At 37.8% G+C, this 24,828-nt stretch overlaps 1 long non-coding RNA gene across 1 annotated transcript in view; it reads left to right on the forward strand.

Moving 5' to 3' along the window:
- Nucleotides 1-619: 619 nt before the first annotated feature.
- The window catches only part of LOC122815821, a 574,366-nt gene continuing 550,157 nt past the window's right edge, over nt 620-24,828 (forward strand). Inside the window, exon 1 of the long non-coding RNA XR_006367000.1 lies at nt 620-805. This is a non-coding gene — a long non-coding RNA (uncharacterized LOC122815821). The remainder of the gene's footprint in view (nt 806-24,828) is intronic.

Here is a 24,828-nt window from a genome sequence, read left to right on the forward strand (position 1 = left end):
CACTCATGGTTTTCCTAGTTCTACACTCTTGGGTGCAGGCTTGCACTAACAGTGAATCTGGGATTCTCTATCATTCTCCTCATTTGCATAGGATTGCCTGCTAATCCTTAGTTACATGTCCCACACTCAGCCTTCCCCCTTAGCAACCAGTCTGCACTGGCCATGTTGCATTCTGCCTGCCATTGACTATTATGGCAAAATAATGATTTTCTTCTTAAGTCATTAACCCCGAGTACCTTCTCATAGTGCATCTGGGCTTAACACTGAGAGTGCCATGAGAAGATAGGAATTCCATTCTGTTAACCCCCGAGTGCCTTCTCCCACTGCACTTAACTTCACAGTCAGATAGTAACTCCACTGTTGAAAATTAAGTTGAAAAAGTAACTGAACTCTGTCAGTTACTTTGTCAGCTTAATTTTCAGTATAGAGTTAACTGCTGGTTATATTTGAGTTTTCGGAGAAAATCGGCTTGCAAGTCACTCTGTACTTTCTTGTGAAAGCAAGCCGATTTTCTATGCAAGTCATTCTAATCACAGTTCACTTAACTTATCCACCCCCTGACATAAAATCCTTTGTTCTGTCCCAATAAATAGGGGTTCCAGCAGTAAAAGTTCCCTTTCTTTTTCTTGCTTTTGTAGGAATTACTGCTGTATCCCTCTCATTATCCTGCTGATCACTTAATGAACCTGGGGAGTTTTGCTGCAGTTACGGCTCTCGGAAGAAAGACCTGCACCAGAGATCTGCATGTATTTTTAAAACAAACTGCAAGCCTCTCCTAAAGACCATTTCATCTCTGATCCATAAGGTAAGATAAGGTATCATGTTGCCCTGCTACAGTTTACATGGTTTTCTTGCTTATGGCCTGAAAACGCCCATTCCAATTAGGTATTCAAAAGTTTCTTACAACTCATGCTAATGCTATGCCTACAATAAAAAATGCCCGAGATCATGCCACTGAGGGAACTATTAGTCTCTCGTGTTGCTGGGAGCATTTGTTTTGTTGAGGGACTATTCCTCTGCAATTAGCATTTCTTTATTTCAGGTATGTTGTTACTATAGCCTTCATAGCTCTTGCTTGTATGATGTGTTTATTGTTTTTTAATGTAATGTGAAGTAGGGTTTCTAAGGAACAGTTTGCTGCTATGAAGTGTGTATGCATTTAATGTTGTGCAGTAAGATTTATGGCTGAAAAGTAATGCCAAACAATAATAGCATTTGCAAAATATGAAAATCCTTTTTTTTACAATGTCCTTTCAAGCGTTTATTTTTTTACTTGCTTGTCTTATCTGTCACATGATCACTGAATGTTAGTGCATTTGTAGGGCAAGTTGTGAAGTATCCGTTTGTGTTTGTTCAGGTTTCGCTCATATAAACGCTGATCACAGATAACCTCTCAACCGTACAGATTCATGCTGAATGTCTTGATTTCTGCCTCGTATATTTTGCATAATAATAATTTCAGAATCTATACCCTTCAGAAAAGTACTGCTAACTCCAATCCTGTTATTTTATTAGCGTTCTAAGCTTGTAGGAGTGAAAGTGTTCCTATCTGTTGCTTTGCACCTACTCGGAATGTACAGCCTTTTTTATTATTGGTTTGAGAATAACCAAGAGGTTTAAAATCTGTTCAACCTTTTATTCTCTTTTTTTGCTTATCTGTATGGTATACTTAAATTTCTAAGCGCTTGTAAATTTGATTTCCCGACTGGTGGCATGTTTTGGCAGCACTGTCCATTGTTAATTCCCAGCATGACTGTTTCAGACTGTCTACAGCAAGTGCAGATCGAAGTTTCAGAACACTTAATATGCAGTCTGCTTGCTCAGCACACCTTAAAATTTTCAAACCCCCAAGGAAGCTTTGTTCATTTATTATTTTCAAATCTCTAACATGCTAGTATAGAGAATGAGTAACAGCATCAGCTACATGTGGGTCTGCAACACACAAGCTATGGGTTTGATTCCGGTAATTTCTACTTGCATAACATACGTCTCTGAACAGATCCCAGGTCAGGCTTGAAAGCAAACATTTGTGTTTAATTGACGATCATGTTTTTTTTTTCTTCATGATGTCAAACACGTGAAAAGATCATGTCCTGCCTAGCTGCTAGATGCACTAGTTGCAGAGTTAGGAGTTAATGTACTTAATTAGTATTTGGTGATAATTCTTCTCTGTATTTTATTTTCTTGTGAAGGGGGTCTACCTTTGTTGAGGAGGATGCATTTTGAAAATATGTTCTGGCACAATTTTTGAGACTGCACAGCCGTCCTTTCTCTCTGATAGAGGAAACATTTCTCTGAAATTGTAAGGGGTTGTATATCTAATGTTGTGTTTTGTAAACTGTATTGTGTGCAAATAAATTACCCACACCAAGAAATGTGTACTTTAAAGAACCCCCTTCATCTGTAACTTTGGCCAGTTGGAAAGTAATAATATTGCATGTTGTTCTGATTTATAAAATGAAGCATCTGTGATTTGATTGTGGAAGGTGTAGCTGCATATTTGGAGATGACAAGGTATTGGATATAGTGAGATGTTATATCTGTGATATGCCCAGCTGTCAACAGAACTGGAGACAATTAGGGACAGTTAGAATATTAACACTTTCAACTTGAAACATTGGCAGAAGAGAGCATGAATATGGGATCCATATCTGATATTATTGATGGACTTTAACGAGTTGCCCCAATCATCTATTATATAATGGACCAGAACACTAGACTGAAGCAAAATCAGAGCCATATATGTGATTAAATTCTGCACAGGTCCTTTCACATTTGGAGATATACTATGGGCATGTGTGTATGCACGTAAGTTTATTTGCAATTTGTTTTTTACATTTAAAAATAATGACCATTGCTGTGTGCCAAGCAGTTTTAAAACTGACAAGATAGGGGGGGGTCTTGATGGGCAGCATTTTATATGAAGTCAGTCTGTGGGCTAAAGAAGATAACTGGTATTCTTTATATTATATAATAGATGGGAATTTCTGATTTAGAAAACATTTATTTTAAAGGCTACACAGTTTTATAGCTTCCAGCCAAAGTTTGCTTGCTTGCTCCAGAAATGACTTCCTCTTGCAAATAGATGTTTTTAATTCTCTGTGTGCATCAAAACATAAGTTACCACCCCTTATCAGCTGTGGTACTACCCCATACTTCTCTGCACCAGCAAAGCTTTAGTATTGCTTGCTGCACTCTATGTACTTTACTGCTTTACCGAGTGTGTACTGTGTACCTGTTTTAGTTTTGTTGCTCTGCAGTAACGTTTGAACAGTTATTATTTGAGATAGTCTTTTGGAAAACCAATAATTTTGTTATCTGTTTTACTTTGATAGCCCTTTTGTTAGCCAAGGTTATCCACCAACCTTTTAATACCTTTGTCTTTTTTATTTTCATGGTCATAAACATTTATGTGTTCCAATTTTACTACTGATTCTCTTTCTTTCAGAGACAGTGTCCTCTGGCTTTTTTGCATGTATATATTTTCAGTCAATGCTCTGACCCTTTCTTGCAGGGCTCTAATATCATGGAAGAGTACCTTATTTATTTCTTCTTATTGCTGGTTTCCTATTGGCTGTATATCCATTTTTTAAAGACCTCCATTATTTTTATGAGTTTTTGTTTCTGATAACATTCTTTAGCACTGGAGGCAGTTTCTATTCTTCAATATCATACTAGGTGACCCACTTTTTCAGTTGTTAGTAGCAATAAAACACTCTTACCTCTATTAGTCATTGCGCTTTACACAAGTTTTAGCTTCAAAAGATGTCAAAGAAATTTCACAGCACGCAATATGTTTGTTAATATTCACTACTATAGCATCAATATATTTTTTCCAAAAAAGCAACCCTTTTCAATGCCATGAAGACCCAGGCTTACTGCTAGACTAAATCCACACATGGGCATAAGGCTTTTCTTTGTGTGGGTATTACAATTTCAAAACTATTTTTTCCCTTTAGAACAAAATATTTATTCCAGCAAAAAGTTTTATAACTGTGACAACTAATTCAACAAATAGCCAAAAAATCATGCCTTTAGATAATACCTATCCTAATGATATACTGCTAATAATAAATTATATCGCACTGGTCACAAGCAGCATTCAGAGTCATATTAAGTAAGATTATAGTTTCTATTTCATGTACTGCTCCTTTTCAGAAAGTAAATGTTCTTTTCTGAGATCTCCAATTGTTTGTAGCAAACACTGTGGTATACATCAATGTTTAGGAGATTTTGTTTATTTAAACACCCATCTCACTGAGTTTATGAAATAATTTTTCATCTGAGTTTCAGATTTATTACTAATATGTCCATTATTCTGCCTAGATATTGTATATTTCTGAATTCTTATTTATAAGTAAGATATTTAAGTTAGAATTAGGGAAAAACAAAGAAAAAGTAAAAATATATAACTAAAAGTAAAAATCTATAACTACCTGAACTAGATACATAATTACCCATTCCACCCCACAGTGTTTTAATTCTTTCAGATTACGTCACTTACATACTAACAGTCTCTCCCCCATTTATACTGTTTTGCACGGTATAGTACATCTTATATTTTACTGTCAGTCTCCATAGACAATACTTTTACTGTCTAAGTTTATTAATTATTTCCTGCGTTTGTTCTTTCTCTTTCTTTTGCCACACATTGGGTGGTTTTCATTAACCATATGCCTAGACATCTCATGTTTTCCTACCCCTAAGAAACAGGAATGCCTGTACCATCATGTGCAGGCACGTAGTTTATTACAATTGCTTTTGTATTGGTCTCATTGATCTTATAACCAGCTAAATGATTTAATTTTCTCGATAAAATGATCATCCAAATTTACCATTTTTTCTTGGTTAGTAACAATATAACATCTTCTGAAAATAATCATATTTTTTCAATTAATTGACCCCATTTGTAACCTGTTTTTTGTGATTGCTCCAATTTGTTGTGAAGCACTCCAAATAAAGGTGTAATGCCCATCAGTTTATGTCAAACGTTCCTTTTTGATTGAATTACTGTTTTTTTAGCCAGAGAGAAAGAAATGTGCGGTAGGGTGAATGCGTCATTTGGTGGTTGTACGTACTAGGACTTCCTAACAGTTGCTTATAGATGATGCAGTGCTCTGCAGCTAGACGACTTACCAGTACGTCACATTACCAGGACATTACACCTATTCTGCACAGCTTTCACAGATTGCCTGTGCATTATAGGATCACCTACAATATCCTAGTGTTAGTTTACTCTTCCATTTGTATCCTCAGTCCTTGTTACCTGAAGGAGCGTGTTGTACCGTGCTTGGCCTTTGATAAGATGCAGATTTTTCCACATGTCAGCTTTGAGACATCCGGGCATCACACATTTTTCTATCAAGCTGCTCACCTGTGGAACTTGTTACCACAGTGGCTCCAAGAGTTCTTGTCATTGTTCAGCTTCAGATGGGCACCAAAGTCTTTGCCATGGCATTCAGTGGTGTGGGATGAAGATATATGATTGATCTATTATTAATAATTTTTTATATGTTATTTGCATTTTAGTATGTTATTTCTAATTCCTTTTGTTACTAGTGTTTTGTGTAAAAACACCTAAATACATTTGAACTCAAATTTGTTTTATTCTTCATCTTTATCTTGCATCATTTCCTGCATCATATTAGCTGCTGAAGTGACTGTTTGGCCAATTTGTGTCATTTTGGTGCCTGCATATACAGAATCATACAGAATACAAACAACTGGAGGGGTTACTGGGGGCATATAGAAAGTCAGTCTGCAAATTACATTTGGTTTACACCACTTTTACTTGTATTATTCTACTTGTGATTATACTGCCTGAGTGAGATAAAGGTTATCACTAGGTGACTACTGACAGCATGGAGCTATCATAGTTTTTGTGCATTTCTCCTGGCTTTGTCAGTCATGTGGAATTTAAGTGGGAGGAAGGGCTCAGTAATATCTAAGTGTTATACTATTTGACTGACTCAGGTATTCTCCTTACTGATGATAATGAGTCTGTGTTACATAACAGCTGCACAATGTAATAAAACGAATGCCTACTCAACAGGTCATGTGTAGCAATTATCACCTGTGTCTCAACATGCATACTTTTGCAGTAATGAAAGAAAGGTCATTATCACATTAGCAATATGTGCAGTTACAATATAGCAGTCATTATCACTTTTCTGGGAAAAGTCTCAGCTGCTGTCACTGTTATTCACAAAAGTACAAGTCGTTATCGCTTCAATGAATGCACAAGCCAGGTTGTGTTTTTTTCTCTGCTTGGAGTCATTGCAAGCAACTACACCCTCATTCTTTATCAACTGCCTACCCTCCTAGACTCCTGATTTTTTTCTTGCTGTATATATATATATATATATATATATATATATATATATTGTTTTTTTCAGCTTTTCCCAGTTAGGGGTCGCCACGGCGGAACACCGGTCCGCTAATGACTGGCAGTAGATTTTGACGTGCTGGCTTGCCGGGCCTAATGCACAACCTTCAATGAAGGAATGCCCACTCACGCATGTCGCCACACAGAAGACGCTCTAACTGAGAATCAAACGGGCAACGTCTAACTGTGAGGCGACAACGCTACTGCAGCACCACCACCGCAGCATATATACATATATATATATATATATATATATATATATATATATATATATATAATTTTGGTGATTGTGCATATCTTAATATTTTCCTGAAGGGGTCATTTGGGTGAATGTTTCATTTAGGGACATGTGTATAACATGTTGTAATGAAGATGTTGGTAGGGAAATAATTCATTTGTGTACCAGGGAAGTGCTTGTGCATACATGATCAGACTGCTGAAGATCGTAATACAGATGCGGTGTAACAAGTATAGGTTATCTATAGCTCAGATTTCAGTGATGGTTATAATTTTAATAGATAAATAGAGGTTCCAGCAGCAGGTATTTCCCTTTTGTTCCTGATATTTGGAGATTTTACCTGCTGCTGGATCCCTCTATTATTTGCTCACTCACCGATTGCAGAGAGATCATTAAGAAAGACACACCGGTTTGGCGGTTGGAGTTACCGTTTGAATTTTCCTTGGCTTGATTTAACTCCATCCAGGTTCAATTTGGCCCAAGAACTGCTTCTTTTTTGTGCCGGTAAGTTATCCCATATCACAGAATAGCTCCACGTTTAGAACAGTGTTCATGTGCAAATCCAAATGCCTTGCCATCAGCAGACATGACATTTTACTTCCACTGGTTACCCATTCTGTATGCGGTGTAGTAAATCTGTGTTAATTTGTCATGACAGGCGTAACGTAGCAACTGCTATTTTGTGCTGCTTAACCCTTTGTGTGTGCATGCTCAACAGCCCTTTTATAGGGAATGTAACCAACTTTTCTGTTTTCCCCAGTGCCCCCTCCCAATACCGTTACTGTATTCACTGACCTATGTCGAACTCCCTCGGTGCTCTGCAGCATTCAAAACCAAGTCCCCCTGCTCCCTCCGCAGTCCGTACTGCAAGGTCTGCATTTCACCTTTGAGCGCATCACAATTTTCTTGTTAATCTGCTCAAACCCTTGTATGTAAGATAGTTAGAGAAACACATATATATCTGTATCTCTATTCTACCAATGTTTCTGAGACTTTGACTCACCACAAGATTGCCCAAATCAGCTTTTTTGGGACCTTCTCATATGATTTCTCCAATTATAGAAATGCCTGATTGGACTCTTTCCTCATCTCTGGCCTCTTCACAGCTATCTGTCTCACTGCAAGTATTGGGCCAGTTGTGCTGCATCCTGATCTGAACCCAAACTGCTCATCTCCCATCTTACATTCAACTAGTCCGCATATTCATTTATCAATCAATCTCTCCATAACTTTCATGCAGTGTGACAGGAGTTTGATATCTATGTACTGCCCAAAGTTGTGAATGTCCCCCTTTCTTCTTGCACACTATTACTAGTATGCATATTCTCCAGTCATCTGTGATACAACTTTCTCTTCATACTTCTATGAGTACCTTCAGGAGTCATTTCTCCCCATCGCACCTAATATAGTTATTATATCTGCTATGACCTCATTTGAGTCTGCTGATTCCCTGATTTCACTTTCCTTGGTACTGTTTTTACTTCTATGGTGGTCTTCTCCTCTTCTTTCATTGTAGGCTGTGTTTGGGGAAGTACAGCTTCTGTGTGGTTTTCTTCATTCAGAAGCTGCTGAAAGTACTCCTTCCATTTGTCTTTTATTTCCCATGGGTTGGTAGGCAGATAGTTATTAGCATCACTTACAAAGGGTGTTTTAAGTATCTTATGTATGTTTCTGTCTTTGCCTTGTAGTTACTTTGTGCCATTTACAGAGTCACTTTCCAGAAGTTGGTAGAATGCCCTTTTGTCTTGTCCTTTGCTATTACAACTGCCTTCTCTTGGTCTCTTTCTTAGCCAACCTGTATTCCTTCTTTGGCTGGTCTGTCTTTTCCATCTCCTACTTTTTCCTGCACTCCTTTCTTTTGATGACTTTCCAAAATTCGCCATTCCACCACCAGCTTTCTTTACATACATTATTTGCATATCTGCCTGGGCCACATACCTGTGCTGCATCCTCATAAATGCTGTTTTGAGGCACTGCCATTCTTTTTGAACTCCACCCATTTCCTCTTCTTCGAGATGTTCTAGAGCCCTGAGTAATTCCTTGAACTCTTATGCTCCAAGCACCACACATTCAATGAGAAAACATTAATAAATGTCATGCCCAAAAATATTTTATCTATAACTTGAGTGGAATTGTGCCTGTATGTGAGACACGTGCAGATATCAAAGTTTGTTTTGGACTTAGGTTATGGAAATTATGATTTTGTTTCATATTTTGGTAAATAACTTTGCAAGGGAGTGTCTGAATGTGCTAGGTAATATCTCATTTTTAAAACAGTATTGATAGTTCTAACATTGCAAAAGAATGGTGTCTATATGTTGTACTCATGTGCAGATATCAAAGTTTGTTTTGGAGTTAGGTTATGGAAATTATTAATTTTTTTCATATTTTGGTAGATAACTTTGTAAGGGAGCATCTGAATATGCCAAGTAATACCTCATTTTGAAGATAGTATCACTGGTTCCAACATGGTAAAATAATTGTGCCTGTATGTTGGACACATGTGCAGATATCAAAGTTTGTTTGTTATTAGGTTATGGAAACTATTATTTTTTTCATATTTTGGTAAATAAATTTGCAAGGGAGCATGTCAGTTTGCCAAATAATACCTCATTTTGAAGATAGTGTTATTCCTTACAACATGGTAAAAGAACTGTGTCTGTGCACTGTACACATGTACAGATATCACAGTTTGTTTAGTCTTGTATGATTATGAAAATTATACATTTACAATACTTCTCATTATTATGTCCATATCTTTGCAAGGGAATATGGTAATCACACAAATGATGCATCATTTTGAAGCTGACATTCAGATGCACAACTTCTACACTGATATGTAGGCTCTGTCTATTACAGGTGATGAGATATTATGCTTTATTTATCAATTATGAGAAATAATATATTAATCATATTTTTGTGAATATCTCAAGAAAGAAGCATCCTACAGTAATGGTAAAGGTATCATTTTAAAGCTGACATTCATATTAACAAATTAAATTCAATTTGTATGGGTTTGCATGGTACATTGACCAAGATATTGTGCTTTGCTTTTCCAAAAAGGTAAAAAATATGCACAATATCAGCCTTCCTTGCCAAATATTTAATGACTTTGATATGCACTATCAACATTTACACTGTTGGAAAGGTCAGTGTCTGCTGAACACCTTTCGCGTTTACATTTTTAGTCTAGCTCTTATAGTTAAAGAGTTATGAACATTTGTTTTCTGTATGGTATTACAAATGGATTTTCTGAAAATGAGCTCAGGCTGCACTGTTGTTCCTATGGTGGAATTAAGCAGGCAGCTTTTCCTGAGCTGCTCCGGAGTGAATGAGTTAATGGTTGTTTTAGTTTTTTTTTTTTTCATTTTTAGCCTGAGCCTCTTTGCGCGCCGCTGCCCTTAGCTTAAATGGCCAATATCAGCCAAAACATAAAAAATGTTACATATTTCATTTTTACACTGTTTTCCATGCCAATAGCCAATTATATGGCCACTGGCATGGATTACACATCATACGTATACTTTATTTGGGGCTTTCATGCCTCCGTTTTGTAGTTTGCAGAAAAGTATTTGGTTACTAACCGAGTACATTTCTGCAGACTGCACTTGTCCTGCATGGACAGCTGCAAGCTTGCTGGATCACAAATTACCCCCATTTGCATGTTTTTCACCTGCAAATGAGGGCACTTTGCATACAGGAGCTTGGTCCGTGCAGGATTAGTCTAAGAGCTCACGTGCACATCCCGGGAGCTCATTCCTGGATCACACATCGGCCATATTGCCGAAAATAGCTCTTAGACTAATCCTGCACGCAATGCAGGGCTTCATAAATCCAGGGGTACATGTTTAAATTTTTCATACTTGAGGTAATAGAGGAGGGTATTAGGGGTGGTAATTTAAGAAATAAAACAGAGATCACAGAGCAAAAATGGATTTTGTATTTCAATGCTGATGCATCACCAGGAATTAATAATGTTATATCCCTTAAACACTTCCTTAAGACAAGACCGCTTAGACACTAATACTATCGGAAAATTTTAATTAAGTGTTATATATTGTTTGGTTATAAGTATGCACCTATCTATGTTTTTTTTCTTTTTTATATATAGATAGTGTTAAGTGTACTATGGGCAGCCATGGTGGTGCAGCAGTTAGCGTTGCTGCCTCACAGCAAGAGGTTCTCTGGTTCAACACTTAGCTGGGGTGCCTTCTCTGTGGAGTCTGCATGTCCTCCCTGTGGTCATGGGGGTTTCTTCTAGGTGCTCCAGTTTCCTCCCACATACCAAAGAAATGCTGTAGGAGCATTGGACACTCTAAATTGGCCCTAGGTGTGAGTGTGTGCATGTGTGTGCCTTCTGTGGAAGGTTGGGTGTTAGGCTGGCAATGTGACTCCATAAAAAGTCCACTGCCAATCATGAGTGGACAGATGATCTGCTGTGGCAACCCCTAACCAGGAAAAGCCAAAAGAAGAAGTGTTAAGTGTACTATATGGTTGATTTTGTGTGTTTTTAATGAAGGTGGAGTTTTTATTGACTGCTTTTGAATGCTAATAAGCTGATTGGTTTGCTAACCATTTAAATGAGTGGCATTTTAAGAATGCAGTAGTCTGATGAAGTCATTTGAACATCACGAAAGTGCTTACTCTAGTTTTTTGTTTTAATAAAAAGTGTTGTTTACAATAGCTGTGTTGGCTCGGCACCGTATTTTTTCCTTATTTTTATAGATAACTTAGCTGCTTGATGGCTTTTTTGTTTGGTTGTAGTTATGGTACGGTGATTTCTGGATTGTGTTTCTTTCCACGAGATTAATGCTTTATATTTTTGTTTTGATTTTAGCAATTGCCTGACATTCATGATGAGTGCATGGTTTTATATAACTGAATTGATTTTAAATACTACTAGTTTTGAATACTAAAAGGCCACTAGTCAAAAAGGCAGTGGTAAAATGAATATGTTATTTGGTAAAACAGTTGCAAGTTGAATGCAATTCTGGCATTAGTAGTACTTAGTAAGTTGATATGGGTGATAATAAAGGTGATATTGGATGTGGGCTTTATTCTTTTCCAATCAGTGGTGAGTTCTGAAAGTTAATGGATCATGATCACTAATGTTAGGAGTTTCTGATGATTTGATTTTTGGTGTGTGCATGTATTAGGTCTAGTTGTTTTTTGATAAGCTGAGTTAAACTGAGGTCCACCAGGAAGCTAATGAGGTCATATCTGGAAGGGCAGAGGAAATTTGTTTTAAGGTCACTTAGGGTGAGTACATTACTTTTACCCTGTTTTGAATGAGAAATAGTTTGCATTAGGCTATTTACTAATAAGAAATACATGTCAATAGGGGTGGGGATGGGATAAACAGTAGTAACAGCGTAACATTTTTAGAAAGCAGTATAATTACAAGCAATAAGGCTATAGTGGATGATGTTGCTTTGATATGGTAATCACTGAAATCTATGGCACAGAGCATTGAATCATGACCTATGTTAGGACCTGGTCTGTCTAGTCTTATGTTGTATTGGGGAAAGCTGTCTTTGTTTATTAAGATAGGGCACTGGTCAGAAATTGCTGATTTCAGGAATATCCCAGGCTGTAACAATACAACTAAAGTTGATGGATGTCATAAAATAAATAGAATACATGAGGATCCAACAGTATAATACATATTTAACATAACATACGAACACAAGACTTTATGAGTTGAGTGATAGTGCATTATTAATATATACTGTAACAAAAGTTAATGGCCTTAAAAGGAGTATAAAGAAAGTAAGTAAAAAAAAAAAAATTGCACTTCATCTGCTTTACTGTATTTGTGTTTCTTCCTACTTTATTACCTTATTTTGCTTTTGCCTCTTCTTAAAAGTACTCAATTGAATTTATTCTGCTGCCTTTATTACTGCATGTTGGTAGCGTGATTAAATTGTAACTGTTATTCTAAGGCCCTTGGTTTAAGCACTTGGGCTTCAAACCAGTTGTTTTACATTAAGTAGGTTTGTGGTCTGCACTGTTGTGGCAGAACAGGTAGCATACACCCTTCTAAGTTGGGAACTGCTGATTGAAGGCTCGGTGTCTGTTATTCTAAAAGTGTATTAGTTCTGGGTTAAGCACTTGGATAAGAAGGTTTGTGGTCTGCACTCTTGTGGGAGGAGAGGCTAGAGTCTGCCCTTCTGAGCTGGGAATTTCTGGTTAAAGGCTTATTGCGCATGCATACTTGAACTGTTTCTTTCTGAAATCGGTATGCCTTGTTTGCTGTAGCATAGACTAGATTCTGGCTGGCTGGATCTAGCTTTGTTTGTATAACTTCTGCACTGATCCAGGCCGTCTTTTTTGGAGAAGGTTTCTCTGTACCCTAGTGGCAGGACTGTGCAGTTAGAACTTGTCTGATTGAAGACTGCTGGAACAGGGCTCAGTTTTAAGCTTTTTAACTGGTTAATTGGGTAAAGTGTTGTTTTGATTGTATCTGCTCTATTTTCTAGAAATATATATATATATATATATATATATATATATATATATATATATATATATATATATATATACTTGTTTCTCGCCTTTCTGAACTAGTATAGTCCAGTTTTCAGGTTATTGCTGAATCCAGGGCTGTGTTACAGGTTTCTATGTTGCCATACCTTACTTGGATAGAAGGAAGTTTCTCTGTTCACCTGTGAGAGAGGGGAGCTTTGAGCAGGCTATCTGTCCCTGGAAGTATGGTTTCAGCCCAGAAGTTAGTAGGTTATTGGCCATTTTGGGCTAATTTTGATTGTATCTGCTCTATTTTTTGAAAAAAATATATATACTTGTTTCCCACCTTTCTGAACTAGTATAGTCCAGTTTTCAGGTTATTGCTGAATCCAGGGCTGTGTTACAAGTTTCTGTGTTGCCCATACCTTACTTGGATAGAAGGAAGTTTCTCTGTTCACCTGTGAGAGAAGGGAGCTTTGAACAGCCTATCTGTCCCTGGAGGAGTAGTTTCAGCCCAGAAGTTAGTAGTTTATTGACCATTTTGGGCTAATTTCTATCTCTTTCACTTCCCTGCTATAAAAACCCCATTTGTGCAATTTATACGCTTGTATTCCACTCAGCAAGTGCCTTCCAAGTGTTTTGCAGAGTCTACAGCAGCAGAGAGACAAAAGAGTGACTTTGGAGTGATTAAGTATCATTTTTCTGCTTTTCTTGCTGTCTTAACTAACTTCGCCTAAAATGCCAGTTTTTTTAGCGAATCTGTGATTTAAAAAGTTTGTTATTGCTACATATTGTACTTATTTGCTGCCTGCACTTGAATTAAGTAATTTTTTGTGTTTAAATCATAATCATAAAGTGTGATAGCCTTTTCTGTGCATTTAAAGTGTTGTTTTGATTGTATCTACTCTATTTTCTGAAAAACATATATATACTTGTTACCGGCCTTTCTGAACTAGTATAGTCCAGTTTTCAGGTTATTGCTGAATCCTGGGCTGAGTTACAAGTTTCTGTGTTGCCCATATCTTACTTGGATAGAAGGAAGTTTCTCTGTTCATCTGTGAGAGAGGGGAGCTTTGAGCAGCCTATCTGTCCCTGGAGGAGTAGTTTCAACCCAGAAGTTAGTAGTTTATCAGCCATTTTGGGCTAATTTCTATCTCTTTCACTTCCCTGCTATAAAAATAGCATTTGTGTGGTTTTGTGCACCAGGCAGCACCATTTACCTAGAGTTAAACTATTCTTGGCTCCACGAAGTCTACTCTTCAATTTTTCACTTGGAACTAGACAAACCTTCAACTTTAGCACTCAAACCATTAATTTCACAGTCAATCACTTGCTTAAAACTCATAGCAAGCACTAATTAACCCTAGCACTAGACCCCTCTATATTGTTCAGAAGGACAAGGCTCTCTATTCGTCCCCACCAGCCAATCAGAAAAACAGCTTACTCTACCTATTCAGGCATGTCCAAAGGGCAGTTTCTGGTGTACTCTCCAGTCCAACTGGTGAATCTGGGCATTTTGAGGCAATGTTACAACTGACTCATGTACAGAGACAACCCTCTCCTCCTACCACCAAACACTAATATATGCGAGAGATGCAATTATACAGCCAAGATGGAGGCAAAGCTCTCTCAACCCAAGACTGGAACTGACAGTCAAGAGGAGAAGGGTAATACTTTCAACACACCACCAGTCTCACATAGACCTAATAAACCAACACCGGCAAATAACACACATGAATACATGAAAACATACTCGGAGGCTCTAAATAAAAATCTGCAAAAAAAAAAGAGACCTCCAAAGCAGACATCCAAGCAATCTCCACACCCCATCACCAATCATGAAACACATATTTCACATGATCAGTGTGCCACGCAATCACAGCCCTTAACGCAAAATAACATATCCAATACACTAGTAATAGGCGACTCTATAGTCAGGCATACTGATGTCCCACTAACTAGGCTGGACAAGGAGAAGGTTACAGTTAACTGCCTGTCAGGTGCCAGGATCTGCCACATAACACAAGCACTCAGGTCACTCCAGAACAAGTACAAATACAACTCTGTCATTGTCCATGTTGGTGTAAATGAACTGAGACGTACCTCCCTGGACTACATGAAAAGAGACATGGAAGAGCTCTCTGATCATGTAACCCAGGCCGGTACGACCCTGACCCTGTGTAGCATCCTGCCCTCACCAAGAATGATGTCACAGTATAAAGAAAAAATGATCAATTTCAACAATTGGCTACGTTTCTAGTGTCATTCAAAGGGGATCCAGTATCTGTCTGCCTGGGATGACATGCTCGACAAGCCACATTGCTTCGCAAGAGATGGCTTGCTCCTGTCATCCTTAGGCTTTTGAATACTGGCCAAAGCTCTTGCCGCCCCCATAGTGCCTTTTTTAGACAAGGCTCAAAAGACAAACCCACCACCATAAACAGTACAAGTAACCAAAAACTGAGGGTAATGCTACTCAACGCCAGAAGTCTAAACCTCAAAATGCATGCACTCGAGGCACTCCTCAGTATGGAGGACATCGACATCTGTGCAGTAACAGAAACCTGGTTTAAGGCACCTGAGAGCACCCCATCACTACTAGGCTATAACGCATACCATACCTTTCGGCCACAGAACCACAACCGAAACACAAAAGGCAGGGGTGTATCCATATTCATCAAGGATACCCACATCTCCAGGTTAGTGGTGCAGCACAATTCATCAGAGATCATCCATGTGCAACTAACAATGGGCAAAACTGCAATCCAAATTGTAGCTTGCTACAGATCACCCACCATGGCCCAGGACCCCCATTCCACATTTCTGGAGACTCTGGGAAATATGAAAGTCCTACCAAACACCTTAATACTGGGTGATTTCAATTACCCAAACATAAACTGGGAGAACTACTCAAGTACTAACTCCCTTCCCCAACGCTTCCTAGAATTTATAAACTCAAATGCCCTGGATCAACTGTTCAACATCCCCACCAGAGGGAACAACATATTGGCCCTGGTCATCACAAACATGGGCGACCAGTGTTCCACACTGGAGGTCAACCACTCGCTGGTTAGATCAGACCATAGACTAATCACTCTGGATATCCACATTCCGCCCCCACCTCCAATCAAGGAAACCACCATGAAAAACTTTTCAAAAGCAAACCATGTTACTTAAGACCGAGGTGGAAAGGTTCACAGCCCCCATGCTAAAGGGCAATGCTGTCCAAACTGCTGAAACCTTTACAAAGGCACTCTATGAGCATCTGCAGGAATTCATGGATCGTGCTATCCCAAGTAAAACCAAGACTCACTCCTCCAAGAAAAGGAAACCAGTCTGGTGAACCCCTGCCATAAACAATCTATACAACAGAAGGAGGAAACTAGTACAGAAAAGAGTAAATTCTCAAGAAGGAAAGACATCCCTGATCAGTATCAGCAAGAAACTATGATCCCTCATTCAATCATCCAAGGCTAGTTTCAAAAGAAAAATTGCCAATGACTCCAAAGATAACCACAAAGCATTCTTTAGCTATGTCAAGAACCTAAGTGGAAACTCTCAGAAGTGCTCTGAGTTAGTGAAAAATGGCACAAAATACACTGAACCGACTGATATTGCAAACATTCTGACAGGCAGGTTTAGTGCAAACTTCACCCCCCTCTCACCCCCTAAAGGGCCCATAAGCATACCAGAAGAATGTAGTACCCTGTCAATCAATGATGCACAGGTTAAAACAGCCCTATCCAAAGCCAAAAACACAGCTTTAATGGGACCGGACAGGGTCCCAGGCTGTGTCTTACAAGAGTTCCAAAATGAACTAACCCCTCACCTAAACACACTGTTCAAACTTAGCCTCTCTACAGGCTACATACCCATAGAGTGGCGCACAGCAACATTTATCCCGCTCCACAAAGGTGGCGCCACAACGGACCCCGGGAACTATCGTCCTATAAGCCTGACTAGTCTGGTCTGCAAGGCTATGGAACGCATCATCATGGAATTCATTAACAGAGACATTGGGAACCTCCAAACCTTGGACCCTACCCAGTTTGGTTTTGTTAAGGGCAGATAATGCCTCCTAAAAATGGTGGACTTCTTTGAGATGGTTACCAAGGCATTAGACGAGGGAAATGAGGTCCACACAGCCTACCTAAACCTCGCAAAGGCTTTCAACACCATTCCCCATTCTAGTATTATAGACAAGCTCACCAGCTTGAACATAAACCCCTACATCACGAGATGGGTTGCCAACTGGCTCATGGATAGAACCCACATGGTGAGAGTTGCAGGCTCTACATCTGACTCTAAACCGATTACAAATGGCATCCCCCAGGGCTCAGTCCTAGGACCCCTCCTGTTCGATATATACTTCTCAGAGGTACAGGCAAGCATAGGAGGACTATGGCTGACCAAGTTAGTAGACGACTGCAAACTAGGGGCCATAATTGATTCTTTGGCTGATACAGACACCCTTCAGATGGGTCTCACTGAGATGGATACCTGGTGTCAAAATCATGGCCTCAAGCTAAATGCCAAAAAGTGCATAGTCATCCCCTTTGGAAAAAACAAAATACCCGCTAACTACCATATAGGTGGTAGTCCCCTAAATACAGAAAATGTAATAAGGGATCTGGGGACCCAAGTAGATAGTAATCTCTCCTTTGATAATCATATTGCCAAGGTGGTTAGAAAATCCTTCTATGTGGCCCACCTAATCACAAAAGGGTTCGTATCTAGAACAAAAGAGGTTATTGTGCCTCTCTACTCATCACACATTAGACCCATCATAGAATACAACACCCCATTTGGGATGTACATTACAAGACACCTGCAACAGCTGGAAAGGCCACAAAAGTACCTCACCAAGAGGATTACTGGCCTCAAACAGATGCCCTATGCAGCCCGACTCAAGAAACTCCAGCTGTACTCAGTTGCATACCGCTTACTCAGAGGTGATCTCTGCCTGACATACAAGGCCATGTCCAACCCAGAATTGATGGACATGCTCCACCTAAAAAAATACAAATCCCAGAGAGCCACATGCTCTAGAGATATAAACCTCACCACAATGATAAATAGGACATGCTGGATGGATAGATTCCTTTCCCAGAGACTCCCCATGCTTTGGAACAGGATTCCAATATACATCAGGCAGAGCCCCTCACTAACACTCCAAGAGAAACCTTGACGGGTGGATGGGAAACAGAAAATTTACCCTGGGGATCACTTCACTGGCTCTGCTGGACAGTGGCGCAGGGAACTAATGGCTCTGCTGGACAATGGTGCAGGGAACTGATGGCTCTGCTGGACAGACGCACAGGGAACTAATCTAAGGGGTGGCAAAAGCCAACACATTGTGGCTACGCTTATAAACGTCCTTGAGCAGATAGCCTAGTACTTAGCTATGAACCTATAAGTGCAAAACAAAATGTCTCTATAAATATGTGAAAACAGAAGATAGATTGGCTCATATAAATATTATTAATCCATGTAGCATGATTGCACTCAAAGAAATGATATAGACATGTTCAATAGTAAAAACTGGAGTTTGTCTTTCTTACTTGAGTCCTTGCTGATTATTTTATTTCAGAGTATTTAACTATATCTGACTCTTTAACACAACAGCTAATGAAGTTTGCAGATGACTGCAAACTAGGAGCCATAATAGAAACTTCTAATGATGTGGACATCCTACAAAAGGGCCTCACTGAGGCAGATGCCTGGTGTCAAAGTCATGGCCTGAAGCTCAATGCCAAAAAGTGCATTGTCATCCCCTTTGGTAAAAACTCTGTACCCATGAAATACCACATAGATGGTAGTCTACTTAACACCGAAAGTGTGATAAGAGACCTTAGGACACAGGTGGACAATAGTCTCTCTTTTGATAATCACATTGTCACAGTTGTCAGGAAATCTTTCTATGTGGCACACCTCATCACAAAAGGTTTCTCATCCAGAAAAAAGAGGTCATTGTTCCCCTCTACTCATCACACATTAGACCCATTATAGAGTACAACACTCCTTTTGGTATGTACCTCACAAGACATCTACAACAACTGGAAAGGCCACAGAAATACCTCACAAAGAGGATTACTGGCCTCAAACAGATGCCCTACGCAGACCGTCTCAAAAACTCCAGCTTTACTCCATCACATATCGCCTACTCAGAGGCGATCTCTGCCTAACATACAAAGCTATGTCAAATCCAGAGCTGTTGGACATGGTCCACTTAAAGAAATCCCAATCCCTCTGAGCTACACACTGCAGGGAAATAAACCTTGTCACCACAATAAACAGAACATGCTGGAGGGATAGATTCCTGTCCCAGAGACTTTCCATACTCTGGAACAGACTACCAATCTATGTCAAACAGAGCTCTTCATTAGCACTCTTCAAGAAAAATCTTGATTGGATGGGAAATAGGAAATTCACCCCGGGGATAACTTCTGTGGCTCTGCTCGACAGGGGCACAGGAAAATAATTTTCTTGGGTGGTGTAAGCCAGGGTACCTTTTTGGCTAGGGTTATATAGGCCATGGGTCCAATAGCCTAGTACCTACCTATGAACCTATGAACAGCTTTTACTAGTATGATCTTCTGATCAACTGTGTTCATACAGAAAAATGGCTTTAGGGAATTGCTGCACTTGATCTTCCAGTCATCCAGATATAACATGGATACACATATTTTTCTCAGGACAGTCTTCTGTTAAACAAACAAACAAACAAACAAACAAACATTTCCAATAGAGAGGAAATTGCCTTTATTCTTAGATAAGAGGTTGGAGATTTTTTCTGATTCAAAACTCAGTTTCTATACAGAGAGATGTGTGAAATCCAAAACATGCTCCCAGGTTAAATAATTCTAGTAATGTACACCAATATGTCAAATTGTCTGGACTTGGAAAATACATTTATCAAACTCTCTGATGTGTAGGATTGATAAGTTGTGCATTAAGCAACTGAACACTGATGAAGTTTAAGGTGAACTGGTGACCTTGCAAGGGGTTTATACTCCTTTACCAACTTAATACAGATGCTATACTACATGTTTATATGCATTTTCTTACACTTTTTTGGACATTACACTGGATGGCTGTATATCTATTCCCAAACTCAATCTAACTAACTAACTAACTAACTAACTAACTAACTAACTAACTAACTAACTAACTAACTAACTGTGCCCATGTTTCCATAAATAACGTAATAAATGTTTGGGTAAGAAAGGCTATTGCATGCTTCTGTATGTGCACTTTTAGTGTAGAACAGATTAACAAAGCCTCATTTTTATGGACACAGTATATATGGTTGAATGTAGCTGAATTGTTCTTGAAAATGTTTAGTGATATTGGTTGGTGTAATTATTTATTTAAAACATTAAGGAGATAAATAAATAAATAATGTCTAAAGTAAGACTGTTGTTAACTGAGGGCTAGGTTTGGGTTTAGGTGATGTTTATTTGTTACTTATTATTAATTTTCTTTCATTGAAATGGCAAGTCCTATTGATTATGTTCACTTCAAACCTCTTTGCTATATACACATTAATTATATAAGGCAAACCCATAACCAGATTAATGGACTCTTTTGAGCATGGTTATACATGCAAAGAGCCTTATTTTTATAATTTTATATACAGTGCTTTCTTATGTATAGATGAGTAGATATACAGAAAATAAACAATATGATGCCTGCAATCTGAGATGAGGCAGAGTAGAGTGCCATAGGAAAAGAATATGTACGGAGTTGTAGCTCAGAGGGGTAATACATTGCTCACGCGTTTTCTAAGTAAGCATGTGATTACAAAAAGGCAATAGAACAGGTCAAAAGAGTTGATTCTTAATGGAGTTGGAAGTAGAGGGAGTGTTGCATGCTGGGAAATTTTAATGTAAAGTGTCATCAGCTAAATGTGTAAATCTAAGACCTAATTATATGATCAATGTTGTATTGGGAAAGTAAAATTTTGCAACATTTCAAGTCATTGCCATCAATGTAGTCAGAGCATTTTAACCTTATATTGGATAGCCTTCATTTAACTTCTTTCTACCATTTCAGATGTAAATTAAGTTTAACAATCGTGCAGGTTTCATGATGAGTTTCATTCAATATAAGAAAAAGGGGTTGGAATAATAACAGTGCTTTTAATTTACTGTGCCATTATTTCTAAACTAAGATTCTCAAGTATAGTCAGGCATATCCACTACTGCTTTAGACTGTTTTGTGATAAAATATTGCTATTGGTTTTTGGATTGTATATAGCTCAGTAAATTATGAAAATTGGATAAACTGTTAATTAACAGAACATTTCTTTATCTTTTGAGAAGAAACATGGATTTCAAAAAGGTTTTACTCCATGAGTAAAAGGCTTCAACATCATTTCTGCATATTTTGTCTCAAATTTGTTATTCACCCCATAAAATTACATCCAGCTAAACTACACTCAGCTTAAAATGTGCAGAAGCAGGTAAAAAAATCTATAGCAGATACATTGCATAGCATAGACCGTAGGACCTGTGTATTGAAGTAATAAAATCAGAAAGAAATACGTGAACTTGAAATAAGAAAATATGCAACACACACACACACACACACACACACACACACACACACACACACACACACACACACACACACACATACACACACACACACACACACACACACACACACACACACACACACACACACACACACACACACACAAACACACACGCACACACATCTGTCTTATTATCTAAAATTTGTTTTTGCAATGTGCTATATATATTTCAGGAGTGGAAGTGACTACAATCAAGTGAAATGAGAGGAAGCAATGATATTTTACTTTGCATTTGTCCTTCAGTGAAACCAGATGCATCTGCTACAGTTAAGTACATAACATTTTATATTGCTTCATTGAATAATCTTTTTTCTAAAAGCCATACACAAATGCACACCCACTAGTATAAATACTCATATGCACAAATAGACTCAGACACAAGAAAACTTTCTTTTTCTTTGTAATAATGCCACCTCTGTGTCAACAACATGCATACTTCTCATCTACTGTGTACTCATTGTACATAATCTTTTTCCACATATAAATATCTTTTATTGTGCTAGGTTATGGATCCTTTTATGTTAATGGTAGAACTATTCCTGAATACGTTGGCTATTTTCTGTAAAGTGTTTCCAAACACAGAACATTTGGGCCCATTATGTAAAGGCATGTTATTCTTTAGAAAGAAAAAATAATGTTGCATATTTTTGAAATTACCCCTGAAATATGAAAGACAGTGATGAATTTTAATGTCTTGATTTTGGGAAATATGCATTGTGTGTCTAAATATATTGCATGTCTAAATACCATGGCACAAGCTTCATGTTTCTGTGCTGCTGACTTTATCTATAGAGAATGAATAACATAAATGAAGCTGGCATAAAATACCTTCAACAAATGAATGTGTGAAAACATGACCTTGTTCGTATAAAACTACATTGACTAGAATTTATGTGAGGCATTGCAGGAATATAATAATAAAAACAATAAATTGAAGGACTCCAGAAAATTCAATTTAAATGCTCATTAATAGTGTAAATGCAGTCACATTTATCTTTTATATAACCATGATATGAATGCATATTGGATTTGTGCTTGTTCTGATCAGGAAGCCATTACAGGCATTGTAACAATGATAACCTTTTTGTAACTGCCTCATGCCAGCTGTTTACAGCATCTGCATGCTTGTAAAACATGTCAGAGACAATAAAAGATTGTGTTTTAAATAAAGAACCAAAAATGAAGATAATAAGATGTCATGGCAGTGAAGGATATGAGAAGACTATACTTGGAGCTAATGTTCGTAGAAATGGCTGTGCACATCATAGGGCACATGAGAAAGAAATTCAGGGGGTGAATTCAAAGGACCCTAATGAAGTTTTAATGAGGTGAATGAGTCTAGCAGAGAACATCATGTCTGGCAATGTGATAATTAATACAGTGATTCTAGAGGAAATGAGATTGTTCTTTAGCACAGTTTCTTCCTTAATAAATGTTCTCTTTTAAGATGGCAGTAATCATGCTTCAATGTTACAAATCTGCTGACTGAACTTTAACTGTGATTGTCCACATGGTTATACTATGTGAACTGGCCAGGCAAAATAAAAAGACCATTTGAGTGAACATTTTCAGTTTACAAGAATTCACTGTACAAGTTCATGAAACCAATAGTGCTTACATAAAAATGAGCATTTAGTGCATATTGAAATACTGAAAAGGTATTCAAATTTATAAAATAGCTCTTGTGTTAATGCTAGATCTCATAGTTCTGCCACCTGTGAACAAATGAGATCAAAGACTTTTGACACAGAGATACTGAATCCTTGTAAAGTCTGTATGTGCTGTGGTCTGTTGGAAGTGGGGACATTTACTCACATTTTTCTGATTTTGTTATTTTGTTCTTTTGTTGTAAGAATTATTGTATCAATAAAATCAATTAATTAATAGCATGTTAAAAGTAGTTATGTTTTCAAGATGATACCTATATCATATCCGTTTCAGGATAAAGAATAACTTCAGTTATCAGGTGATGGACTCTTAATTTGATGTGCCATAAAATGTATATTGTACATGATGTTTGACTGTCACTGATTTATTTTATAACTGACAGAAATGCAAAGATTGATGATGCAAGTAAAACAGCACCAAGACCATTTGTTTGTCCATCTGTCCCTTCTTCATATAATGTTGAATCAAGTATTTATTGTCTAACTTCTGTCTAAACTTTTCATTCATCTGGGTTTCATTTTACTTATCAAAAGCATTTTGAGCAATTTTAGCAAATGACCAGTAGTCAATAGATATCCAGCAAAATGAAAGAGAAGACAGTTTTTCTTGCACTCCTTTGACTATACTTCTAGTTTGCCATTATGACTTCATTTTGTTCAGTATATACTTTTTATCTTAATGATTTTATACCCATCTCCCAGTATTTTCTTAAGGAGGTGCATATCTTTTTTTCTTTTCTCACCTTCTCAGAATACTTTTATTCTGCATCCTCCATCATTTCTGATGCACTCCCCTGAACCATCACCATATGTAAATCTATCAGTGAAATGCAACCTGAAAGAATCAGTTTAGAATGTCTTATAAAATGACCTGCTGTTAACTCTTCCTCCTCTTACAAGGTACCTGAATATTTTTCTGGATTCCTTTGCATTTTAGGGTAATCATTTTCTTAAGTGATGGTTTCTCTTATTATTTCTGCGTCTATGAACTTTTATTCTTTGATTTTATGACTCAAGTTCATGCTTCTTATTTGACCTTTTCAGGCTTGCAGGGCAAAGGTTGGTTTCATCTAGCAAACTGAAACATTATTCATTGGGAGGCAATGTGCCAACTATCTTGCTTTTACTTTGAGGAACACTGACCTTAGGCAATCCACAAATGACTATCATGAGACTTCATAGGATCTTACTCTCTTGAGATGTCAGCAACAGAAATCAAACAAATGTAAAGTTTAGCAACTATAACATAAGTTATAGAATCCATCAGCAATTCATTTATCTGTTTTTCTGCTACTTCAGTGTAAAGAGTTCTTACAAATTACTTTTATGCTCGTCTACATTTAGACTTTTTCATAGAAGATAAACATTTACCCAAAGTAGAAGGCCACACAGAAATGCACAGAAAGGAATAATTTACATTCTTATCTCATATGAGAGACATTTATTCTTTATACTAGACCTATGTTGGTAACTT

The sequence above is a fragment of the Protopterus annectens genome, chromosome 11.part0, assembly GCF_019279795.1.
Source record: "Protopterus annectens isolate FY-2018-M chromosome 11.part0, PAN1.0, whole genome shotgun sequence".
NCBI lineage: Eukaryota > Metazoa > Chordata > Ceratodontiformes > Protopteridae > Protopterus > Protopterus annectens.